Source organism: Sorex araneus, chromosome 4 (assembly GCF_027595985.1).
Source record: "Sorex araneus isolate mSorAra2 chromosome 4, mSorAra2.pri, whole genome shotgun sequence".
Taxonomy (NCBI): domain Eukaryota; kingdom Metazoa; phylum Chordata; class Mammalia; order Eulipotyphla; family Soricidae; genus Sorex; species Sorex araneus.
The window spans coordinates 18,094,426-18,109,174 of record NC_073305.1 but is presented as its reverse complement, the minus strand read 5'-3'; the positions used below and the strand labels follow the sequence as shown (position 1 = coordinate 18,109,174).

The 14,749-nt window shown below is 40.0% G+C and overlaps 1 long non-coding RNA gene across 1 annotated transcript in view; it reads right to left on the bottom strand.

Annotated features, from left to right (window-relative positions):
- Nucleotides 1–1,846: 1,846 nt before the first annotated feature.
- The window catches only part of LOC129404190 (uncharacterized), a 37,218-nt gene continuing 24,315 nt past the window's right edge, over nucleotides 1,847–14,749 (bottom strand). Inside the window, exons 2-3 of the long non-coding RNA XR_008629749.1 lie at nucleotides 12,863–12,923; nucleotides 1,847–4,290 (exon numbers count right to left, since the gene is read on the bottom strand). This is a non-coding gene — a long non-coding RNA (uncharacterized LOC129404190). The remainder of the gene's footprint in view (nucleotides 4,291–12,862; nucleotides 12,924–14,749) is intronic.

Genomic DNA, 14,749 nt, shown 5'->3' with positions numbered 1-14,749 from the left:
TATTAATTACCCTTTCAAAGCACAGCAGAAGAATACTGATGTAGTTCATGGAGTTGTAAAAAAGATATCGTATTTCTACTTAAACCAATACCTATTTGTTGAAAAGAAAGATAAGCAAAAAGGAAAACAATCCCAATAATCCCAATACTCGAAAGAGATACCATTAGCATTTTCTAGTTTTATTAACGCATAATTCATTAATATTTTATTGTGTAATATACCATAAGTATATAGATGCATGTGATCACTGTAAACAAATTATTTTAAGGCTTACATATTTCACTTAATGTGTTTCATTTATCCTACCTTTTAACACTTTCTACATCATTTCTTTGTTATGGAATGAACTTTTATAAACTTGGCTATAATTGATTAGTTTGTGTTTGGACAGGTGGGAGTTTATTACTTCCCCCATTATGCCATGCCATAGTGAACATACTTTCTCAAATACCTTTATTTCCTTAGGTTTCTAAAAATGACTCTGTATGACTGGCATACACAGTTGTTATTATTATTGTTTTGGGGGGACCATACCTGGTGGTGCTCAATGCTTACTCCTGGCTCTGCATTCAGGAATCATTTTTGGTGGGAACTATGTTGGCTGCATTCCAAGAAAGAGTCTTACCAGCTGTTGTATTCCTCCAGCCCTCTAGAGTTATTCTTAACTGTCCAACTGTGTAGCCAATTTACCATCTCAATTGATGGCAATTAAAGCAACTTCTTAACAATATTTAACTTCATACTTTTATTTTCGGTTTAGGGGCCACATCTGGGAAGTTGTACCTACAAATTGTGGGGGATGCTCAGGGGAATGAACCGGAGCTTCAGTGCACAAAAGCTTGCAACCTAGGCCTCGGAACCATTTCGCTGGCCCCTCATCTCACCATTGCCAAAGGAAATGTACTTCTCTCTAGAGACTCTCTCAAGAGTTTAAATAAAGCTACATTTTCTTTTCATTCTATTGTGGGAGTGCCCTTTCCTGCAATTTTGATTAATTTTTTAATATTTTGCTTTCCAGATATAAAAAATGCAAAACAGCACACATTATTTAGTCTGAGTTGCAAAGAGAGTACAAGGTCATTTGAAATAAAAAAAAAAAAAGTCCAAGGGAGCACAGCTACAGCTATGAAGAACAATAATGACATGTATTAATTAGGTTTCTATTTATAAACCTCTTGTCAAGAACAATTTTTAAGTATGTTTTCCTGTTTTCTTGGGTGATATTAGTATTTTACACTTTCGCAAATTTGACTTATAGAAAATTACCAGTCAAGGCTGGCAGGCAGCTTTGCTGGAGGAGCGCACGCCTTGCACGTGGGAAACTGCTTCAACTGCCAGCAGCGCCTGACCTCCGTGAGCACTGCCAGAAATGACCTTCAAACCCTGGAGCACAGAGCTGGCTGTATGCTCTGCATGCTTGGGTCTTGTTCAAAAACCAAAACAAAAAAGAATAAAGCATAGCCAACATCTTCGTGAACAAACAACGAAGGGGCAGTCATTACATTGAAAGGAAATTTCCAAGTGATCATTTATATGACTTACTCATATGCTCATGTCCATACAACAGAATCTGAGACATTATATTTATATTCTTAATGACAAAAAAAAAGTGAAGTTAAAAACAGACCAATAGATCGCAGGTTAAGTTAAACATAAGTACTTTTTTTTTTTTTTTGGCTTTTTGGGTCACACCTGGCGATGCACAGGGGTTACTCCTGGCTCTGCACTCAGGAATTACCCCCGGCCGTGCTCAGGGGACCATATGGGATGCTGGGATTTGAACCCGGGTCGGCCGCGTGCAAGGCAAATGCCCTACCCGCTGTGCTATCTCTCCAGCCCCAAACATAAGTACTTTAACACTTTTAAAACAGTCTGTTTTAACTTCGCATTTGGTTGTGGGACCTGCTCTGCCCTGCTTATGTCTTTGCCGAAGATCCACATCTCAGATTTACTTCAGGTGAAATATTACGGTCAGGAATAAATGTTTTCCAACTATTAATGCTTACTGGGAGAGGAAAAATGAACACAAGTACTTAGAGAAGTCGCTGCTACACGAGTGCCTTGGGTTTGAGTCCCAGCTTCACATGATCCACTGAATACACCACACATGAGCCCAGAGCTCTCAGCAGGTATTGGGCCCACTAGCCGCCCCCACCCCCGCCCCTCCAAAAGAAAAGGAGCGGCTACATGTATGCTTTACCGTTGCTATAGATAATGATCAGAAGAGTGATGTTGGCTAAGATTATGTTCAAACAGCAAACAGCTTTTCAAACTAGTCCTCATTTTCCTTCAAAGATCTGAAAAGTTGAGGATGAAAATCAACTGACATTGTTTTTCCTACGCACCTCAGATCAAGCACTAAAGCAGTACAAGGTTGTTTTCAACAGTCTTGTAAACGGATGCTGTGTTCTTGAAGTGTTTTTTTTGTTGTTTTGATTTTTGGGTCACACTCAGCAATGCGCAGGGTTTACTCCTGGCTCCGCACTCAGGAATTATTCCTGGCAGTGCTTGGTGGACCATATGGGATGCTGGAGATCAGACCCGGGTCGGCCGCATGCAAGGCAAATGCCTTACTCGCTGTACTATCGCTCCGGCCCTCTTGAAGTCTTCTTAAAATATAAAGGAGAAGTTGGCATGTAAGAATAAAGAAACACGTAACTGATTCTCCAAATAAAACATTAAGAAGGTCAAAGATGGCAATAGCAGCCTGGTGTGCAGTAGCAACAACTCAACGGAAACAGTTACTAACCTAACTAGGGCCATGCTCACCAGGTTGCAAGGCTTCAAAACACATGATCTCAATCAGCTATCGGCAGTATTGTTTATATCTTCTGCACATTGTATATTGTAAGGCAAACAGCACTGCTTCTTACACACACACACACACACACACACACACACACACACAATTAGTAAAAGAACAGATACAATTCACAAATCCAGGTCTATTTTGGCCCGGTACATATTGAAAAATCACCTATTTGATAGGTGGGTGTCTATAGGAGCATTAAGCAGATGATCTAGAAAAATGCCCTGCAGTTGAAAGCCTACAGTCATTCTGTAAATGCTTATAAACCCTTAGAAATTTCTGATACTGTGCAAGCTAAAACTGCATAGATACACATTGTAAGCCCATAATTCTCTTAAAATGTCCTAAATTCTAAAGCATATGTTTTCTAATCGATGTCTCAACAATACTATAAAATTACCTCCCCCACCCTTTCTTTTTTTGCTTGAATTTTCTGGAAGAGCTTTTATTGTAAAATTAAGAGTACACCTTGGAAAAAGACAAATTATTTTCCAGGACCCATATCATTAGAGACTTTTGAGGAAAGGCAGAGAGGTAGAGATTTGTGTAAACTGGCACCATACAATTCGGCAGCTGAGAGCCTTTGGTTTCCTCTTAATAGAAAATGCTGCACTTTTCCTCTCCAGTGAAAGATACAATGATTCTTTTTTTTTTTTTGAAGCTTCATAGGAAATTTCAAAAATATCTTTCTTTGTATTCAGTGAAGGCCTGGGTAGTACATGTTTGATTCCATCTAAATGTGTACAACTGTGTCTTGTTTGATTCATGCTTCTCCTTTTTTTAAACTTATTTGTACTCCCACAGAGCCAGTAGGTAAGTATCCCTGTGTTTTTAACACTTTGGCCAATAGGCGTGTTCCTTCTGCACACCATGTTTAAAGGATTCAGCAGTCAGCAGCCTAGCATCATCTGAAAATTTACTGGAAAGTCAAAACATTTGTCCAAACCTCAAATAGGACCTGCATTTTAGTAACATCTCCAAAGTGATAGGAACGGGAATTGAAGTCCAAAAAGCGCTACCTAAGAATACATTGATTCTTCCCTATTTTCATCCAGGATTTTTCATTCTGGATTTTCAGGTAGGTATGAAATCAAAGATCTATCTATCTATTCTCTATCAATTTGTTTATATTTTGGGTCGCACCAGCAGTACTTAGGGGGCTACTGATGATTGGGATCAATCCCAAAAGTACTGGGGGAACCGGATGGTACCAGGGGTCAAAATCAGGTTTCCTCCATACAAAACACTTACATTAACCATGCTTCTTCCCGGCCCAAAAGGTAAGATTTAAAATCTATATTCATCTACTTTTTGTGTGTGACAGGGATCAAACTCAGGGCTTCCCTATGCATGAGGCATGAGCTACACTCCCAACCCTACTTTCTAAGTAGATTAATTCTTCATTTCAATTTCGGTGTACTCTTCATTGACTGAAGTCTTCCACTACAGGGTCAAGTGACCATTTTTATTACAGCAAGGCTCTAAGGAAAAAAGAAAAGAAACAGTTAATGTTCCATTTGCAATGTCCAATATCATTATTTTTTATTCAGCAAGAGAAAAGAATTGAAAGTCAGGCTTTATTAGGAGAAAGAAATGTTCCAACATTCCTATCCTTTCCCCTTTCATCGTATCAAAGAGCAGGTGGATACAGATCATAAGTTTTTTGCGGTAGAATAGAAAAGATTATCTATTCCACCTATTACCTAGATCATGAATTTTTTCCTTCATTAGTTTTATTTTGAAATAATTGTACATTTAGAGAAGAACTGTGAAAATTGCAGAATTCTCCTATACCTTTCACCCTGCTTCATATAAATGTTAACATTTCATATAACCATAATACAATGATTGAAATGAAGACATGAACAATATTGGTACAATAGTCAGACATTAGTGGCAGTTCCTTTTTCTTAAAAAAAAAATCCCTTTCTTTCCCAAGGTCCAATCCATGATACCACACTGAATCCAGTCATTAGTCACCTTCAAACTCTGCTTTTTCCTGAGTTTTCCTCATTGCTCATGATCTTCATAGCTTTTAAGAGAATTAGGTCTGGCCCTCAATTTGAGTTCATCCAATGTCCTCTCATGATTAGACTAGACAGAGGTTTGAGAGAAGAATTTGAATACAGAGCTGGAGAGAAAAGTCCAATGGGCTGATGTACCTGCTCTGCATGCAGGAGTCCTGGGTTTGACTCATGAGCATTGATCTGGGAGTGTCCTCCTCCTGCTTATGTTCCAGTCCTTTGACCATATGCGATTCCAGAGACTGAACCCGAGCAAGCAATGTGCCGAGAAAACACCTTGGCCTTTGTATTATCTCTCCAGTCCTATCATTTAAGTTTTAATAGTGGCTGCTTAAGAAGCGGGGTGCAACAATCCTGAAAAATTAGAGAACTGACTAGAATGCAAGCTTTCTTTGTTCTGTTTTGTCTTGGGGGTGGGGGGAATATCTGGAGATGCTCAGAGGTTATTCCTGGCTTTGCACTCAGGAATCACTCCTGTCAGGTTCAGAGGACCACATGGGATGCCAGGGATTGAACCAGGGTCAGCCACGTGCAAAGCAAGTGCCCCACCTGCTCTACTATTGCTCTGGCACTTAGGATGCAAGCTTTCTCCAGCACTCCAGTGCTTCCAGGTGACCATGACACTGGCTCAGTGTCACATACCACCAGGCCAACAGGCAAGAGAACAGCAACAGATTCAGGAAGCCGAGGGAACAGACCTGAGGAAGCACTGCATCACCTCACAGTGGGTTGGGAATCCGAGTCTGTGGTTTTTTACTCCCTTAAGAGAGATGGTTGTGTATTACAAACCATTAACACCCAAAGGAAGAGAGAGAGAGAGTAAGAGGGAATATGCCTGCCACAGAGGCAGAGAGTGGGAAGGGGTGGGGGTGGCGGGAAGGATACAGAGAACATTGGTGGTTGAGAATGGGCACTGATGGAGGGATGGGTACTCGATCATTGTATGACTGAAACGTAATCACAAAAGTTTGTAAGTCTGTAACTGTATCTCATGGTGATTCATTAAAAATAAATCAATTTTTAAAAAGAGAGAGATGGTTGGTGAACTAGCAGGTGTTGGAATGGGGAAAGAAGCCATGGCTGGTGGAATTCTGACAGGGTGGAAATGTTCCAGGCCACGACAATAGTACTGAGGGCCAGCACATGTCATCCCAATAGAAGAGATGAGACCTGGTCACATTCCAGTGGCCCTCAAATCAGGCAGAGGGTGATCACTGATATCCAGAGAACTGGGCATGGTCTAAGGTGAAACAGATATGATAAGAGCCCCCTCAAGCACCCAAGGGACATCCAGAGAGAGAAGAAACAGGGAAATAGGGAATCTGAGAAAGACTAAGTCATTTAAGTTAACGTTCTTCCAAACACCAGTCTGTACTGGCCACTCACTGCTACTCACTGCGAGATGAAACCCAGTCAGAGTTTGTGCTTAGAAACTTGTATCAAACAAATTGATGTGACCACGTGATCCTAATATGTCAGCAGTGGATGTGCCTTGTTGGACAGGATACAGATTAGCTCAGGTGTGTTGAACTGGCACAGTGAGTTGCTTGTGGCACAAGTTGGGCATGGTCTACGGGTGAACAAGATATGGTAAGAGCCCCCTTACGAATTATATGCCAGGAGACCATGTGTTATTTCACTAATTAGAAAGAACCATCAATTTTAGAAGTGCATATCTAAAAGACTTTTGGCATTGTCGCCTTTGGATTGCAACTGAATGCTGGAGAGTTGGAATCAGAAGTTTTTTAAGTTTGGCTCCTGGGCCATCACCACAAAGAAACTCCTTAGAAATGCAATTTTTGGTTATTTTCAGGGTATATCTGACAGGGATCCTGGCTCTGTGCTATGTGGTTCTAGGGATTGAATCTTACTTAGTAGACAGGCCCCATGAATGGTAAGGGACCTACTTGGGGTATTAACTGGCCCTAGAAAGTTCTAAGATTCCACCCAGAGGGTTCTGAATGGAAAACTGGGGAAGTGGGCCTTGCAATCAGTATGTTTAAATGTCATCCAGGTGATCCTCAGTCATGTTTGAAATTAAGAACCACTGGTTAGAATGTTTTTGCATTTCAGTTTGTTTTTTGGGCTATGCCCCAGCTTTATGCTTTGGACGGGGGAGGGGTCATCCCATTCTTGGGTTAGTTTCAGACAAGGCAAGAGCCTTGACCCCTGTACTATCTCTCTGACCCTGTTCAAAATTAAATCACTACACTTATTTTGGAGGAGAATGACACATTGAGTGCAAATCCCAGTGAGAATGCAGTAACCCACGAAGATTAGATCAGGTAAAGAAGGAAACTAAACCTTTGCATACCTGACTGTCTGAGTGAGGCCTGAATGCTCAAGTTGAACACAGACCCAGGAGAAATGGAGGTTTTTACTTCCCAGCCCAGAGCCACATCTTTTGGCTCTCTGTGCCAGGTGTGTTGCCCCAGAAGACCAAGAGAGGCCAGGCTGGCCTTCTAGGATTACTTGGAGGGACCCTTAAACCCTCAGTGAGGAAAAAGCCGATGGAGATTCCTGCTGTTCCCAGTGCCATGTGTCTGCCTGGCTCATGAAACTGGAGGGACATTCCAAGCAGTAACTGTCACCCTGGAGAAGAAGAGGAAGAACATCACAATTCATTATTCTTCTCATTTACACAGTGCTACTTGGTTTCCCCAAAGCTCCATATGAAAGTTTATAGTTGCTACTCAATTAATTATATATGGGAAATGAAGGAAGAGAAAATCAGGAAATTTGGCCTCTATTTTTCTCTTCTTCTCTTTCTCCTTCTCCTTCTTCTTGCTTTTTAAAAAATCTCTAACCTCATATTATTTGTATTTTTAGCATTTCTTAATTGAGCTACTGGGATTTATAATACTGTTAATTATACTTCTCATGCTTATATCATTCCAACATCACAACCATTACCAGAGAGCCGGCTTCCCTCTGCCAGCATCCCAAGGAGCCCTCCAGGTAAGATCAATTCTATAGTTAAATCTCCAATCCAATGGCTCTGACCATTGGTTGTTCCCTTACTATGATTCTTTCTTGTTCCACATGAGACACTATTTTATAAATTTATCGTGAAGCTAAATGACACATATATAGATAAATAGAGCAATATGCCTGAAATTCCACAAAACAGCAAATCAGTAAGTTGGTAGAATATTTTTTCAAAAATTCTATCTTCTTTTTTTACAAGTATATAAATTTGAAAAATACTAGAAATAATTCTGCATTAATACATTTAAAAATTTACATGAAATAGATAAATCCTACAAATGTAAAACTTAATAAGAGCAAGGAGAATTAAGAAAATTTTAAGGGCATTATTTGAATTCACCTGTTTTCTAAGTGAATGTTTATATTCATTGTAGCACTGTGGCACTGTCATCCTGTTGTTCATAGATTTGTTCAAGCAGACACCAGTAATGTCTCCATTGTGAGACTGATTGTTACTGTTTTTGGCATATCGAACACGCCATGGGTAGCTTGCTAGGCTCTGCCATGTGGGTGGGATACTCTTCAGTAGCTTGCTGGGCTCTCTGAGGGACAGAGGAATAAACCTGGGTCGTCTGCATGCAAGGCAAACACCCTACCCGCTGTGCTATCACTCATTAATTAGATTATATTTAAAGACATAAAAAGAGTATGCTATTTCTTCACTTACTATCTCCATTTTAAAAAGGGGTGTGTGGGGGAGGAGTAGCATTAAGTAAGAGTTGCTGGATGCCAGTTATTTATATCATGATATTGTGCCTTCATAACAAAGTTCTATATCTCTGCTTGCGATAGAGAAGGTATTGGGTCTAGGACAGTTTGAAACTTGCCCAAAGAGGTTAGAGGGATAGCACAGGGATTAAGGTGCTTACTTTGCATATAGAAGACCCCAGTTTGGTTTCTGGGATCTCATGTGGTTCACTAAGCGCTGGAGTGACTCATTAGCATAGAATCAGGAGTAGCCTCTGTGCCCTGCTAGGTGGTGTCGACCCTATACCCCCAGCTCAGGAAAATTGAAATTGTATCAACTACTTCTCAGACCATGATGCACTGAAAATAGAAGTTAACCACACAGAGACATAGAGAAGCAAACCAAACACCTGGAAATTAAACAACTCAATGTTGAACAATGAGTGGGTCAGGAAGGAAATCAAGGAAGAAATAAAAAGATACCTGGAAACAAAGGAGAACAAAGACATGATTTACCAAAACTTATGGGATGCAGCTAAAGCAGTGTTAAGGGAAAAAATTATAGCCCTGCAAGCATTCTTCAGGAAAGAAAAAAGAGCCCACACTGATAACTTGACTTCACAGCTCAAGACCTTAGAAAAAGACCAACAAAAGGAGACCAAACCAGGCAGAGGGAAAGAAATAATAAAACTTAGAGCAGAAATTAACGACATGGAAACCCCAAAAACAATCCAAAAGATCAATGAAACCAAGAGCTGTTTCTTCGAGAAAATAAACAAGATTCATAAACCACTAGCAAGACTCACAAAGAAAGAGAGAGAGAGAACTCTAGTAAACCGTATCAGAAATGAAAAGGGGGACATCACAACAGAAACCAAAAAAATTCAAAAGATCATCAGAGACTACTTTGAAAGCCTGTATTCCATGAAACAAGAGAACCTAGAAGAAATGGATAAATTCCTGGATTCCTAAAGTCTCCCAAAGTTGAACCAAGAATATCTGAATAGACCTATTAATATCAAGGAAATTGAAACTGTAATCAAAAGTCTTTCCAAAAACAAAAGCCCAGGTCCTGATGGATTCACTAGAGAATTCTTCGAAACACTTAGAGTACCTATTACCAGTTATTCTTAAGCTTTTCCAGGAAATCAAAGACACAGAAACTCTCCCAAACAGTTTCTATGAGGCACATATCTCCCTAATACCAAAAGCAAACAAAGATACCACAAAAAAAAAAAAAAGAAAACTACAGGCCGATATCCCTGATGAACACAGACGCAAAGATCCTCAACAAAACATTAGCAAACAGAATCCAAAAATTCATCAAAGAGATCATACACCATGACCAAGTGGGATTCATCCTGGGGATGCAAGGGTGGTTTAACATTTGGAAATTAATCAACATAATCCATCATACCAACAAAAGAAAAGAAAAAAAATCATATGATCATATCAATTGATGCAGAGAAAGCATTTGACAAGATTCAGTATCTATCTATGATGAAAACCTTCACCAAAATGGGTTTTAAAGGAACTTTCCTCAATATAGTCAAAGCCATATACCACAAACCCATGGCAAGCACTATTCTCAATGGAGAAAAACTAAGAGCATTCCAAGATCAGGAACAAGACAAAGATGCCCACTCTCACCACTTCTGTTCAATATACTACTGGAAGTACTTGCAACAGTGGTTAGGCAAGAAAAAGATATTAAGGGCATCCGATAGGAAAGAAAGAAATTAAGCTTTCACTATTTGCAGATGATATGATACTATATTTAGAGAACCCTAAAGCCTCCACCAAGAAGCTCCTAGAAACAATAGACTTGTATAGTAAAGTTGCAGGCTATAACATCAATACCGAAAAGTCCATGGCTTTCCTATACACAAATAATAAGAGAGCAGAACGTGACTTGAAAAAAGCAATCCTGTTTACAATCATGCCTCAGAAAATCAAGTACCTTGGGATCAGCTAAACTAAGGAGGTAAAGGACCTATACAAAGAAAATTATAAAACGCTACTTCAGGAAATAAAAGAGGACACGAGGAAATGGAAACATATCCCCTGCTCATGGATTGGGAGAATTAACATTGTCAAAATGGCAATACTTCCCAAAGCATTATACATATTCAATGTGATCCCTATAAGGATACCCATGACATTTTTCAAAGAAATGAATCAAACACTCCTGTAATTCATATGGAACAACAAACCACCACGAATAGCTAAAGTAATTCTTGGGAAAAATAAGATGGTAGGCATCACCTTCCCCAACCTTAAACTCTACTACTAAGTGGTTATAATTAAAATAGCATGGTACTGGAACAAAACCAGAGCTGCAGACCAATGGAACAGGGTGGAATATCCTTACACACACTCTCAAATATATGATCACCTAATCTTTGATAAGGGAGCCAGAATGTGAAGTGGAGCAAGGAAAGCCTCTTTAACAAGTGGTGCTGGCAAAACTGGACAGCTACATGCAAAAAAAAAAAAAAAAAAAGGGCTCAGATCTCTACCTACCTTTGTGCATGGTCAGATCAAAATGGATTAAAGACCTCAATATCAGACCAGAGTCCATCAGGTACATAGAAAACATGGTGGGCAAAACCCTCTACGACATCGAAACTAAAGATATCTTTAAAGAGGATACTCTACTGGCGAACCAAGTGGAAGCAGAGATTAACAGATGGGACTACCTCAAACTGAGAAGTTTCTGTACCGAAAAAGACACAGCAAACAGAATTCAAAGAATCAACAGAATGGGAAAGGATATTCACTCAATACTCATTCGATAAGGGGTTGATATCAAGGATTTACAAGGCACTGGTTGAACTCTACAAAAAGAAAACATCAAATCCCATCAGAAAATGGGGTGATGAAATGAACAGAAACTTTCTCAAAGAAGAAATCCGAATGGCCAAAAGGCACATGAAAAAATGCTCTTCATCACTAATCATCAGGGAGATGCATATCAAAACAACAATGAGATATCACCTCACACCACAGAGACTGGCAACATCCAAAGGAACAAAAGCAATCGGTATTGATGTGGATGTGGGGAGAAAGGGACTCTTCTTCAATGCTGGTGGGAATGCCGACTGATTCAGCCCTTTTGGAAAACAATATGGACGATTCTCAAGAGATTAGAAATTGAGCTCCCATTTAACCCAGCAATACCACTTCTGGGAACATATCCCGGAGATGCAAAAAAGTATAGTAGAAATGACACCTGCACTTGTATGTTCATTGCAGTACTGTTTACAATAGCCAGGATCTGGAAAAAACCCGAGTGCCTGAGAACAGATGACTGGCTAAAGAAACTCTGGTACATGTACACAATGAAATACTATGCAGCTGTTAGAAAAGATGAAGTCATGAAATTCACATATAGATGAATCAACATGGAAAGTATAATATTAAGCAAAATGAGTCAGAAAGAGAGGGACCGACATAGAAAAACTGCCCTCATTTGTGGAATATAAAGTAACAGAATGGGAGACTAAGATCCAAGATTATTAAAGATAAGTACTGGGAGAATTACTGCAGAATTTAGAAGCTGGCCTCACATACTGAGAGAAAAGGCAGTTCAGCTAGAGAAGAGATCACCAAATAAATGGTGCTAGGAGGATCTGCTCGGGATGGGAGATGCACTCTGAAAGCAGACTATAGACCGAACATGATGGCCACTCAATACCTCTATTGCAAGCCACAAGACCCAAAAGGAGAGAGAGAGAGCGAAGGGGAATACCCTGCCATTGAGGCGGGATGCGGGGGGGAGAGGGAACGGGATGGGGATGGTGGGAGGGATGTTGGGACCATTGGTGGTGGTAAATGGGCACTAGTGGAGGGATGGATACTTGACCATTGTATGACTGAAATGTAAGCACGTAAGTTTGTAAGTCTGTAACTGTACCTCATGGTGAGTCACTAATTAAAAAGATAGAAAAAAATATTTTTTTACCATTACTATAGTCTTTTCAAGTCCTTTCTGTGACCAGTCACCACCAATTACAAATCGCAGGACCTGCAACTTAGTAAATCTGTCTTAACAGGTAGTATTCTGTTATTTCAGAATATCCCCGTTAGAAAAGAAGAGTGTGAAAGGGTTTGGTTAAATCCTGAAACAAAGTAGATAAACCCAGAAATACCTTCACGAATAACCTCTGAAGAATAACTTTAAGAAAAAAGGAAAACCCAGACATTAGAACAATTTGTTAGATACTATATTATAGTGCTTAAAAATATTCAGTAATTTAAACAAAGCACATTGACAAGGAATGGCAGATGGACTTGACAGAGACAGGTATCAGAGAGAGAGAAAGAGCACTAAAGCAATATTGAGTTCACTCACCCAGAAGTGTTTTCCAGGCTCTGAAGATGAAGTCATAAAAGATCAGAATTCTGGTAAGATCCTGAAAACCAAAGAGACATGCAGGAAATGTGAACAACCTCACAAATGTATAAAATACCAATTTGCATCCTTTTCCACTGACTGGTGTTGGATCTTACCTGACAGGTACATATGTTTGTCAGCTTAACAGTTTAATTGGCACTGTAACCCACACCAACAAGGTCTTATAATTTCATTAGCCATGAAGATAGCTATCAACACAACTTGACATCTTAAAAGATTTTTTTTCAATTTCAATGTAACTCTTTCAAATAATGAAGATATTCTAAAATTTGTACTGCACTGTAGCACTGTTGTCCAATTGTTCATCGATTTGCTCGAGTGGGTACCAGTAATGTCTCCATTGTGAGACTTGTTGTTACTACTTTTGGCATATCGAATACACCATGGGTAGCTTGCCAGGCTCTGCCATGTGAGGGGGGATACTCTCGGTAGCTTGCCAGGCTCTCCAAGAGGGAGGAAGGAATTGAACTCAGGTCCAGGTGAAAACATTTTTCAATGCATATTTCAGTTCCTTGGCGTGTTCAAATCAGAAAAATCATCACAACAAAGGTTCTAGCTCTTTTTGGTTTGGGGATCACACCTGGAGGTTCCTGGTGGTGCTGAGGGAGACCATTTATGGTCCCGGGGATCCAGATTTGCTGTGTACAAGGCAAGCACCCTACCTACTGCATGATCTCAAAGAGCCTAAAGGTTTTATTTTTTTTAACAGCTATTATCATCAGCCATTTAGAGAAAGGTGAAAAATTAGTATTTTCCCCATCTCAGTGCTAACGCAATACTGTTTTCAATCACTTGTACCCACATCTTGAGATGTGATATAGACAGGCAGCCTGGGCTTCTTGAAAATGAACACAGCATGTACTAAGTTTTTGTTACTGTTTCTCAGAAGAAGTTCAAAAGGGTTCCCCTTAACCAATGGTAAGTTTCTAGAAATCATAGCACTGGGTAATTTACAGTAAGAAGAGGGCAGAAATACATAGAAAACAAAACTTTTTTTTTTTTTTTGCTTTTTGGGTCACACCCAGCAATGCTCAGGGGTTACTCCTGGCTTTGCACTCAGGAATTGCTCCTGGCAGTGCTTGGGGGACCATATGGGATGCCGGGGATCGAACCCATGTCGGCCGTGTGCAAGGCAAATGCCCTACCCGCTGTGCTATTGCTCCGGCCCCAACAAAACTTGTTTTTTAATGACTGGTGTTGCCTCTCCAGGAATGGCTGGAGGAAGCTCATCTTTTTTTTTTTTTTTTTTTTTGAAACTCATCAATTTTGATCTCTGGCTGACTGACACAAGGAGAACTTCATAGTTGAACTTCACAATCATAGTAGATACTACGATTATTTTGGGGTTTATTAGTTTCCTTGTTGTTTTGGGACTTATCTGGTAGTGCTGCAAGTGAGAAGGTTACTGCTCGCTCTTGTGATGCCTGGAGGACCATGGTAATGTTGGGTCTAAGCCCAGATTTTGCACACATAAAGCATGTGCACTAGCCCTTTACACTATTTCCTGGGCCCTGATTGTTTTACTGACAAATGTAGAAACAAAATGAAAACTGTAAAAAAAAAAAAAGCCAAACACTTTGTCATAATCGAGTATGTGGTGACATAGACAATCTGACTCCTGAGGACATGCTGAGGACATGCTCTTCTCAACATAATTTTTACTGCTTAAAATATATATGTGAGGTGGGGACACTCCCAGCAAAACTGGGGGATCACAAGACGAAAGCAACTGAACTCAGGGTTTCCTGTAGCAAAGCATGGGCACTGTCTCCCAGGTGCTGTATGCAGATATTTTCTTTCATACAACACACACATTTTGGGACC